Genomic DNA, 11,702 nt, shown 5'->3' with positions numbered 1-11,702 from the left:
AGCAGTGTCCTCACCACACTCTTCTCAGAGATGATTTTGGCTTTGGTCTGGGCTGCCCTCTTGCTTTCCTTGTTCCAGCTCATGTTCTAAGCCTGGGTCTTCCTTTCAATAAATTTTTGTTGCTTACAATTAGTTACTCTGGGGGATTCACTAGTTATATGACTTGGACAAAGTTACTTCATCTCTCTGACTCTCAGCTTCCTGTCTGTAATCAGTATGGGATCATACCCCTCTCTCTCATTTATTCAGTCAGAAAATATATAATCATTAAACATCCCCTGTCTAGGCTCCTCTGCACTCTATAGATGTATTGTCTGGTGGGACAGACAAACTGTCAAATCATCCCCAAAATAATTAATTATATGCATATAAAGTTCTGTGAAAATTCATAGCAGCATTATTCATAACACCCCAAAACAAGCCAAATATGCACCAACTGATGAATGGTAAAACAAAATGTGGTCTAGCCTTACAATGGAATATTATTGAGCCATAAAAAGGAATGAAATACTGACACGTGATAAAATGTGAATGAACCTTGGAAACATCCTGCTAAGTGAAAGAAGGCAGGCACAAAACGCCACACATTGTATGATTCTCTTTCTATGAAATGTCCAGAATCCATAAAGACACAAAAGAGATTAGTGGCTTCTGGTAGACAGGGAATTGAGGTTTCCTTTGGTATGATGAAAATGCTCTGGAATTAGTCTTTATGGTCACACAAAATCGATTTTAAAAGGGTGAATTTTATGGAATGTGAATTATATTCCAAAAGAGGCTCTTACTCTTAATTCTTCATCACTGCTTCCCTTGATGGCCCACCTTCTTTCTCTTCTGATGCTGATAGTTCTCTCCTAACGCTGCAAGGAAAGACAGCCTCTGGTAACCCTAGATGTATGCCCTCTGCCTTAGCAGCCTCTTCAGAAAGAGACGGTCCCTCTCTCAGTGTCTCCCTACATCAATTCCAGAGAAGCCTTGATGATTGGCCCTTCTTAAGTCACATGCCCCTCTATGGACCAACCACTGTGCCAGGAGGTAGGAACTATGATTGGTTGGGCCTGGCAACCCCTGTGGAGTTGGTACTGTGTGAGGAAGGTACTGTGATGTATTGCCCCACCAGAGAACCACATGGAAAGGGGAAAAGTTTTTCCCAATGAAAGCAGGGACTGTTACCAAAAAAAGGAGGGTGGGATGGTATGCATGCCAGCCAACATCTGTCTTGATTCACCATGATCACTACAGAAACCAACCCTGTTCTAGGGGTGCCAGAAAGACACACAATCCCCCCACATTGAAATGAGACCTAGAGAATAAGCAGAAATGGTGAATTACCCGAGGGAGATTGCTACAGGTAGAGGGAATACCTCCTAAGAGGTAATACATGCTAAAATGTATCAACTCTAAACCACCAAATAAGTACACTATTATTATTCCAGGATCCAGGAATCCTGATGCCCAGACTCAGGGCCTTCCCACTCTGCTGGCACTTAGACCACACCCTGTCCCAGGCTGCCCTGCAGCAGCTCAAGCCTATCACTGTCAGTTGAACCAACTGCCTAATTCTGGGAGACTCTCCAGCTGGTTAGTATCACAAACACAATAAATACTATTTCATGCCTAGTGTTCCAGCCCTCTTCTCACATAAAAGTTACAAGCAGATATTAAGAGTCCTCACTTTCATCTAGGTAAAACTGTGCTGGGGATGATAACATCAGCTCAAGGGCATTGCTTGCATCTTGGAACTCTCTGCACAGTGGGCTTTTTTTTTTTTTTTTTTTTTTTTAATGGCAAAAAGGAAGAGGAAGCAGTTGAGAGATTGGGCTAATAAAGGTGCATAGACAACATGAAAATCATCTTCAAGATCAGAAAATCAAGAAGAACTGGCTGGTGACTTGGCCAAATCCGGACAAATACGCCTGTCCTCTGAACTGCCCATTACTGGGTTAGTCAGGACTTATTTGGTTACAGACAGAAACCAGTGAAAAGTCCACATGCAGGGCTGAATGTGAGGCCTCAAAGGATGTCATTGGGACACACTCTTACTCTCTGGTTGAGATTACCATTGCCTGGACTAAGGAGATTCCTAAAATGTGGAACTTTTTTTTTTTTTGTTTTTGGAGACAGAGTCTCACTTTGTCACCCTCATACAGTGCCATGGCATCACAGCTCACAGCAACCTCAAACTCTTGGGCTCAAGTGATTCTCTTGCCTCAGCCTCCTGAGTAGCTGGGACTACAGGCATGCACCACTAACTATTCCAGCTAGTTTTTCCATTTTTAGTAGAAACGGGGTCTTGCTCTTGCTCAGACTGTTCTCAAACTCCTCAGCTCAAGTGATCCACCCACCTTGACCTTCCAGAGAGCTAAGATTACAGGCATGAGCCACTGCACTCAGCCCAATATGGGACTTTTTAAAATCAGGACAGTTCCAGGCAAACTGGGACAAGGCTGTCACCCTAGTCTATATCGTCGGCTATGCTGTCCTCTGTTTTAGCCCCATTCTCTGGCAGGGTCTCCCTTGGTAGAGGCAATATGGCTGTCAACACCTGCAGGGTTATGGCCCACTTCTCAGAAACTTCTATGGAAAAAGGTCTTCCCAGTCTTACCAACCCACGTCCTGTAATTGGCTTTGATTGGCCTGATTTGGGTCACATGCACTGAATGCCTCACTACCTCCAAGATGATTATTCACTAGACTTGTGCTCAGCCCTTCCTAGACTGTCCAGTGAGACACACAAGCCAATGCACTACTCACCATTCCAGAACTGAAATTCGATGCCCATGTGTGATGCCTGAAACCAGTTATATGCAATTGCGTAACACAATAAAGGGTGAGTATCCCCAATCCAAAAACCCAAAATCTGAGCTGCTCCAAAATCCAGAATTTTTTGAGCACTGCCGTGATGCTCAAAGAAAATGTTCATTAGAGCATCTCAGATTTTCAGATTAGGGATGCTCAACCTGTGTGTGCGTGATAAATATAACTATACAACAAGATCGTAACCTGGGAACTACAAGATGGCACCAGTGACCAGTGAGGAATTGTTCCTAGAACCTAGGTGTCAAAGCCAGATGATATCGGCTGACAAAAGCACTTTTTGCAACCACATCAAAAAAAAAGACTGCTGTGGTTTCAAGAGAAACCACTTCTGGGAAGCCTGGTTCTGACAGCTGAGAACGAGGATGACCATACTTAGGTCTCAGGGATAACATCTGCGGCGCCCAACACTGCCTGCAGACACTGCTGTCTCCACTGGACTGTGAGCTCCTCTGGGTCCACAGATCTGACTTTATTCTTCTGTCAGTCAGCAGCACCTCACACTGAGGGTGACACACTCTGTGTGTTTAGTAAGTGTGATTCTACGTGTTGTCAATCTCTTTTTGGCCTTTCTTCCTTCCCTTTGGCCCTGGAAAATGGATAAGAAATATAAAGCAGCACTTGACATTGGTTCCTGATAGCTACAAATCCCAGAAGCTGCTCCTTCATGTCACAACTTATATTTTTGACGTGTTGTAAAGGGAAACTGATTTTGTCACATACAACCCAGGTGCTTTCTCTAGGAAGAACCCTGCCAAGGAAGCATGCCATTTAAACATGGTAGTCCTGTGCCGATAGTTGGCCATTTGGTACTCTAAAACAGTACCCTGGATCGATTGGTTTTACCTTGTTTAGGGGCTTTTAATGCAGTTTCAGCCATTAAAACTGTTTAAAGCACAAGAAGATGGTGTGCCTCTCCCAGAAGGAGAGGAGCACACTGGTTTCAACAAGCCTGCAGGGTCAAACACTACAGAAGATGCTCTCCTCACCCCACAGGGCTCTCTACCTCTACCCCAGGCAGAGACTTCCTATAGCCAAGGAATAGGAATAGGTCCTGACTTGCCTCCCAGCTCTTCCCCTGGGAGGGGAAGCTCTTCTTCTTTCATGCAGCCTTTGCCACAACCAAACTGAGTTCAAAACCTTTTCCAAACACCACTGGCACTCTCCCTGTTGCGTAGCTTTGCCCTCTTCCTGGAATTCATCCTCCCCGTCCTTTGTTCATTGAAAGAAATCCGACCCCTCTTTTGAAAGTCACCTCTCCTATGGGACTTTCCATATTTCCCCATAACAGAATGAATTCTTTCCTTCTCTCCTAACTGCACACACAAACCGTGCATTCCATTTTAGTTTAATAGACAGTCATAATCTCAATAGATGATCATAATCTCATATCTATGGGGCCTACTACTGCATAAATGTCTCATTTCATTCTCACAACTCTTCAAAGTAGATCCCTAGACCTCAAATGCCATGACTGCAGAGACTATCCAGCAAGTGAGGTTTATACTTGTTTGTCTGGCATAGGTTTTGTTTTTGTTATGTTGCTCTGACTTTTTTCTTTTATTTTGCTTTGAGTGGTTTCTTGTTTTGTTTTACTTTGTTTTCTTCTGGGGATTTATACCTCCATCAGTCTTATACCTCCAATGCCTGCCTCAGCACAGAGCAAGCATTCAAGGAGTATTTGATGCATGAATGAAAGTTAGTATTATGTTTACATATGAGAGCCCTCGGGTGGCGCCTGTGGTTCAGTGGGTAGGGCACCAGCCCCATATACTGAGGGTGGTGGGTTCAAACCGGGCCCTGGCCAAATTGCAGCAGGAAAATTGCGGGCCGTTGTGGCAGGCACCTGTGGTCCCAGCTGCTCAGGAGGCTGAGGCAGGAGAATCACCTAGGCCCAGGAGTTGGAGGTTGCTGTGAGCTGTGTGGTACCAAAGCACTCTACCGAGGGCGATAAAGTAAGACTCTGACTCTACAAAAAAAAAAAATAAATTTTATAAAATAAAAAATAAGGGCGGCACCTGTGGCTCAAAGGAGTAGGGCACTGGCCCCATATACCGGAGGTGGCAGGTTCAAACCCGGCCCCCGCCAAAAATAACTGCAAAATAAATAAACAAAATAAAAATTAAAAAATTAAAAAATAAATATATGAGAGCACTCAAAAGCACAGACATGAATGAACTTGCCCACAGTCACACATCTCATAAGTGACAGCTGAATCACATCTAAGCTCTTACACTGTACCCAGCTTATACCTGTTGGGCAAGGGCCACATGTCACTTATCTTTGTTTAACCAATGGCAGGGACCAGCTATGGCACTCAGTAAGTACTAAAGAAAAGCATGGAAGAGGGGCGGCACCTGTGGCTCAGTGAGCAGGGCGCCGGCCCCATATACCGAGGGTGGTGGGTTCAAACCCAGCCCCGGCCAAACTGCAACAAAAAAATAGCCGGGCGTTGTGGCGGGCGCCTGTAGTCCCAGCTACTCAGGAGGCTGAGGCAGGAGAATCTCCTAAGCCCAGGAGTTGGAGGTTGCTGTGAGCTGTGTGAGGCCACGGCACTCTACCGAGGGCAATAAAGTGAAACTGTCTCTACAAAAAAAAAAAAAAAAAGCATGGAAGAGGAATAAACAAACGATTCATTATTACAAATCCCAAAGGATTATCGTTTGATGACAGCCAATAGAAAAAGTAGTGTAATAGTTAGATTCTATCACATGTCTGTAAAAATCAATCTTCTCATTTATGACAGGCATTTTTTCAATAAGTATGGTAGGAGGAAAGTACTGGTATATTTCCCTAAGTTTCTTTTATATTACACCTGGCACAGCTTTCTCCTGGAAGTCTGCATGTAAATCAGATGTTGGTAGAGCCAAATGACTTAAATAGCATAGTGACCCTTGCTTTTTTAAAAAAAACCCTACTACATAACTTTCAGAGAAATAAAGACTGCTTCAATACAATGAAATCACCTCCTCAATTTGTATCACACAGGAGCCCAGCAGGTTATAAAACTCTGCTCAAATGTTTTAACTTAAGAGGTTTTAATAAAGTGTCCAGAGGTGTGGCCAGGGCTAATGGAAACCACCGGAGACTCACAGCTGCAGGAAGCCGCTGCTATCTCTGGGTTCTAAGGGGTAAAAGGTGGCGTGTGATTCACAGAGTCCAGCCACAGATTAAGTCAGGGCCAGCCTGACAGGAAGTGAGGTCATGGGACAGATGCCAAGCAAAGAGGGAGGAGGAAGCAAGGCCCTGACATCCGTCTCCTGCCAGTAACCTTCACTGACCAAATGCTACTGGAAACCAGATGGCACGCGAGCCCAGGTGAGGTGGCTTGTAGAAGTCAGCCTCCTCAGGCCCCAAGAAGAACGGAGAATGGACAGGACGGCAGGGAGGAGGGGTGCAGAGAAGAGCCTGTGTGGCCCACCTTTTGCATCCACTCAGCATCTGGCCTGCCCCTCCCTCAGGTGAAGAAACTCTTACCCCCAACATTGTTGGGATGCAGAGTATAAACCGTCACATCATGATATCAATACTGTCACACTCTCCTCTGGAACCTAAACTGTCATGTGCCCGTCACACGAAGCAGCAGAAAGGTGAGAGGAAAGATCAAATTACTGAATAATCAATTGGGTAACACAAGCGTAGGCTGGGCGTAGTGGCTCATGCCTGTAATCCTAACACTTTGGGAGCCTGAGACGGGAGTTCAAGGCCACACTGAGCTCTGATCACACCAGTGAACTCCAGCCTGGATGACAGAGCGGGACCCTGTCTCTAAAACACACAAGCATAACAGCCACAGTCCACACTGCAGCAGCTGCTCATGGGATGGAAATCACGATGACAACTTGCTCGTTCCGCCTTCTCCTCGTCCTCAGATGATGAAAGAATGAGTCAAACCTTCATTCCACAGGATCTGAGCCCACAGGATCTTATGCCATATTTACTGGTTTTCCAGTTCCCTATCAACCATTATGACTGTGTGTGGGAGCACTAAGACGAGGCCCATTGAGTCCTCGAGGCTCTAGACACGGTGTTTGTTGCCATTAGTCTATGACACTAACCTGATTTCCCTGGATGATTAAGATCAATCATTCTAATCAATACAGTGACCAGCTGTCTCGTGACAGCCACTGTGTCTTGCACAATGTAGTGTTGTTCCCCTCCAGGCAGAAACATGGTCTTGGGAGCAGGGCGAGGGTGGGCATCACCCCATCTTACTTGCAGACTATTACACCTACTAGCCCACTTAGACCACTCCGGGGTCCCATCCCTGAAACCTTGGTGCATTTGGAGGTCTTGGTTTCCACCTGGGAACACAGATGTGTTCCATTAAATTTGAAGCTGAAACTGTCCTGTGGTCATTTGAAGCTCCTCCTGGTCACTGAACCAGGACTCCTACATTTTTAGGATGTTATTTCCTAGCTGGGCTTTAGAAAGTCATTCTACAGTTCTATAAAGCTTCTGAGTGATGGGTTACACACCAAAATCAGTAATTTTGTTAGCAAGAGCCCAGCTCTGTCCTTCTTTTGCCACAGAGGGAGTTTCTTGGTGATTTGGGGGTGGTATTGTATGGGATACCAAGACAACCAAGGCGCCTGCAAAGTCCACAGTGCCAGCTATGTCCCAAACTAGTCAGCTGTGTCTCGAGTCCTGATTCTCATTCACAGGGAAGAAGAATGTTCTTCTAAAATCCTCAAGTCTCCCTTTCTTTTTTGCTCCCCAGTAGCCCTCATGCAGCCTTCAGGAGACAGAATGGTATTTTAGGAAGAGCATGAGCGTTGGAGTCAAAAGGCCTGGATTCAAATCCCAGCTCTGCCACTTTTGAAGTTCATGACTCTGAGCAAGTCACCTGACATATACTTTCCTTATAAATAAAGCAGGAATATTACCTACTTTGTAGGGTTTTAAAGTAAAGTTAATAAACCAATGTAGAAGAGATGGGTATGGTTGAGCCACCGCCATCTGTTACTGCCTTCCTCCTGCCTTCAACTAAACTCAAGCTTATAATCCTAGCACTCTAGGTGGCTAAGGAGGGAGGATTACCCCAGCTCAGGAGCTCAAGATCAGCTGAGCCTTGTGGCGGGTGCCTGTAGTTCCAGCCCATTTCTAAAAATCGCTGGGAGTTATGGCAGGCACCTGTACTCCCAGCTACTAGGGAGGCTGAGGCAAGAGAATCACTTAAGCCCAAGAGTTTGAGGTTGCTGTGAGCTATGACACCATGGCGCTATACTGAGGGCTACAAAGTGAGATTGTATCTCAAAAAAAAAATAAAATTATAGACATTATAGAAGTCAACCACACAATAGACAATAATGTTACTGCCTTCCTCCTGCTTTTAAGCTAAACTCCACATCTGAAGCATCAATTTTAGAAATGGCTTATAACAAAACACATGCCTTAGGTAAATTTACAAAATCTCACCAAGTGGACTTTCTCTGAGCTCTGCCTTGCTTCCCTGATGATGTTCATGCCATGGTTTTATAAGCAAAATCTACAGCTCTAAGCTTGTCAATTCTTCATCTTTGACTGTCACACAGGGATAATTCAACGTTTTTCTCTGTCTCAATATTTCTAAATCTGCAAGTTTTGTACAAGGCAAAATCCCTTTTCTGGGCTTACGTCCAGTTTTCTCAGCAGATATATATAATTTTTTCTTTTTTTTTTGTAAATCCTAAAACTTACAAATCATCCCCTTTGGTTTAATTCAACTCTTGGCTCCAGTACACACACAAGCACATAAGATTGGAGGGGCATAAGGGAATGATGGTGAAGGAAAAGGTGAGGGTGGGTGTGTGTCCTCGTCTCTGGATACTTCTACAGGGAAGGTCTATGCTGGCAGGATTATTGTTTGCAAGCAACAGAAATTGACCCTGGCTTATGCAAATGTTTGTTTTTTCTGTTTTTTTTTTTTTTTTTTGGAAGACATAGTATCAGCAAGAGGCTGAAGAAACAGGTTTAGAAAAAAGGCAGGTATTGAAAAAGCCCCCAGAGGATCAGGCAGCAAGGACCACAGCAAAGCTCTCACCACGGACTTCTCCGTGGTCAGCCCCTCTCCCTCTCACGGATGCCGGCAGGAATGCCCTGCAACAACACAGAACCAACAGCCTCCTTCTGTCGCTTCCCCAGAAGCCTGCGTGATCACTCAAACGTAAGTCACATGCCTGCTCTGGCAGGGAGTGAGAAAATCTGGTCCCTCTGGGTCCTATATTTGGAAGTGAGCACCTCCCCCACCAAGACAACACACCGTGAGGCACCCCCTTAAATCAGGAAGTTTAGCAGAAAAGGGATCCTAACTGGATGGTGCACAAGTTAATATAAATTTTCACCATGCATTCATTTATTTGTTGATTTTGGGTAATTTCATTCTTTGCTTATTTATAAGAAAATTTGTTATAACTTGCCTGTGGTGAGAAATAGCACGGTATATATATTTATACCATTTTTAAGGCGTTCAGAAATGGAACATGTTCAGGAGTAGGTTTCTGTAACCACTGACAGAATAAAACCATCTTATTCAAGATGGATCTGATAGGTGAGAGCAAGAAGAAGATTCAGATGTTGTACCAAACAGAGTTCCTGCCTCCTCCTTTGGGCCGGCCTCAGCAATTGGGAAGAAGTTTTTCTAATAATGCAGGGAATCTTCCCAGAAGCACAGGATTTGTTTTCTATTCTTGACCTAAAATCAGTGAAAGTGAGGTCTCACTGAGAACAATAAGATTCCTTGGCGCTTCTCTCCCATTCGAGGAGTTGCTGAGTCCTGCGGGGTTTGCCGCGTAAATATGTCTCAAGTCTATTATCCAGCTGTCTATTGCTCTCCTGGCTCTGCTGCTTATCAGCTGCTGCCGGGAACCACGACATCCTTCCGACTGGTTTCTTGCCTCCTGTCATGTACTTCCATCCCTCTCTCTATCCCCCCAGAGATATCTACCTATAGCACTATCTACCTGCTGGTAGTCCCCCGCTTACAGGTCTTCCATGGTTCCCACCCCTTCAGATGAAACCGAAGCCTCTGCCAAGGCTGCCCTCTGTGATCTCAGCCTCACCCTTGGCCAGCTGTCCTCATGCCCTGTCATTCTACCCTTCACCACTCCCCACCCCTGCTGCTCCTGTCCTCTCTGCTTTGTTCCTGCTGTCTCCTCCCCCTGGAAACCCTCCCCCTTTCATTCTCACCTGTATTTCTTTGATCAGTTCCTACCCATCTATTAAGAGCAGGCTCACAGCCAACTCCACAGAGCCTCCTCTGACTCTGGCAGGCTGGCTGGGACCTTTATGGTCACGGATGTTCTAAAGATACCCTGTACCCCTCTCACTCACTGCACAGGTCACGTGTTTTTAGGTACACATACTTACATGTTTCTCTCTCTTTATGGCCTATCCACTCCCTGAGGATGTTTATCTCTGTGTTCCAAAAGCTGCCTTAAAAGAGTGCCAGGAACATAGCAAGGGTGTGATGCACCCTGCTCAGACAGTGACTGAGCGATGGTGTATAATAACTTTTACCACCTGTAAAATGGTCAGAAAAAGAACTAAAGATAAGTGCTCTTTTTGCTTAGTGGACAAAGGAACGGGGGGGAATCTAAGATATGGTGCATCTCTTCAATAAATACCCAGCTTAAACACATTCAGCAAAGGTTTGTGACACAATTTTTTTTCTTTTAGTTCCATCTTAATTTTTTATTTCATTTTATTTTATTTTTATTGTTGGGGATTCACTGAGGGTACAATAAGCCAGGTTACACTGATTGCAATTGTTAGGTAAAGTCCCTCTTGCAATCAAGTCTTGCCCCCATAAAGTGTGACACACACCAAGGCCCCACCCCCCTCCCTCCGTCCCTCTTTCTGCTTTTCCTCCCCCCCATAACCTTAATTCTCATTAATTGTCCTCATATCAAAATTGAGTACATAGGATTCATGCTTCTCCATTCTTGTGATGCTTTACTAAGAATAATGTCTTCCACTTCACATCTCATACCCCAGAGGACCGCGTGTTGCCCAGACAATATTCAACAACATATACATACTGCTTTGTTTTTGGTTGTGTTTTGTTTTGTTTTGTTTTGTTATTTTTTTTTTTTTGGTTTAGTTGTTTTTTGTCTATTTTGATGTTGTTGATGTTGTTTTGTATTTTAATTTCAATCTTTTCCGTACAGATCTTTTTTCTTTCTCAATTTTTCTAGTTTAATTATAATTTCCCATTGCTGCCTTTTTTAATAACTAGAACTTCATTTTTGCTAGTGTTTCTACCGCTATTATTTGGTTTTTCACCCAGTATTATCCCGTAAAGTTTTCTGTTTGTTTGTTTTGGTTTGATTTATAGCATTTTTGTCTTTCCTCTCTAATTGGTGGAGGTGGGGTACTGTGTCTGATCAGGTTAGCAAAGAGCGGCTGACCTCAAGGGAACCACCCAACTGGGCACCACCAGAAGGTGGGGTTTTTTTAAGGTTGTGTCAAAGTACCCTACTGTACACCTATATTGCTCTGTCTCCCTCTTTCTGTGCCTCTCTTCTTTTTGTCAATATTCCTTTTACCCACCCCCTCTCCTTTCTCTATTTTTTTTTCTTTTCACTCGGTCCTCCTTTCTTTCATCCCTTTCTTGCTCTTCAACCTTCTCACCCTTCTGGTCCTGTACCAAAAGGACTCATCTAACCCTTAGTCCACAGGCACGAGAACTTAAAGAGCAAGAGGAAGTGAAAGGAAAATTAGGGCAAGGAAACAGATAAAAGAAATCACTCATGAGGAAGAATCAGCAGAAAACTCCAGGCAACATGAAGAACCAGTCCAGAACAACCCCGCCAAGGGACCATGAGTTAGCTACTGCAGAGGAGTCCACCTATAAAGAAATGTTAGGAATGACAGAAAGGGAATTTAGAATACACATGATGAAAACA

The sequence above is a fragment of the Nycticebus coucang genome, chromosome 13 (genome assembly GCF_027406575.1).
Source record: "Nycticebus coucang isolate mNycCou1 chromosome 13, mNycCou1.pri, whole genome shotgun sequence".
Taxonomy (NCBI): domain Eukaryota; kingdom Metazoa; phylum Chordata; class Mammalia; order Primates; family Lorisidae; genus Nycticebus; species Nycticebus coucang.
The sequence above is the reverse complement of the archived record's forward strand: the minus strand, read 5'-3'. Positions refer to the sequence as shown.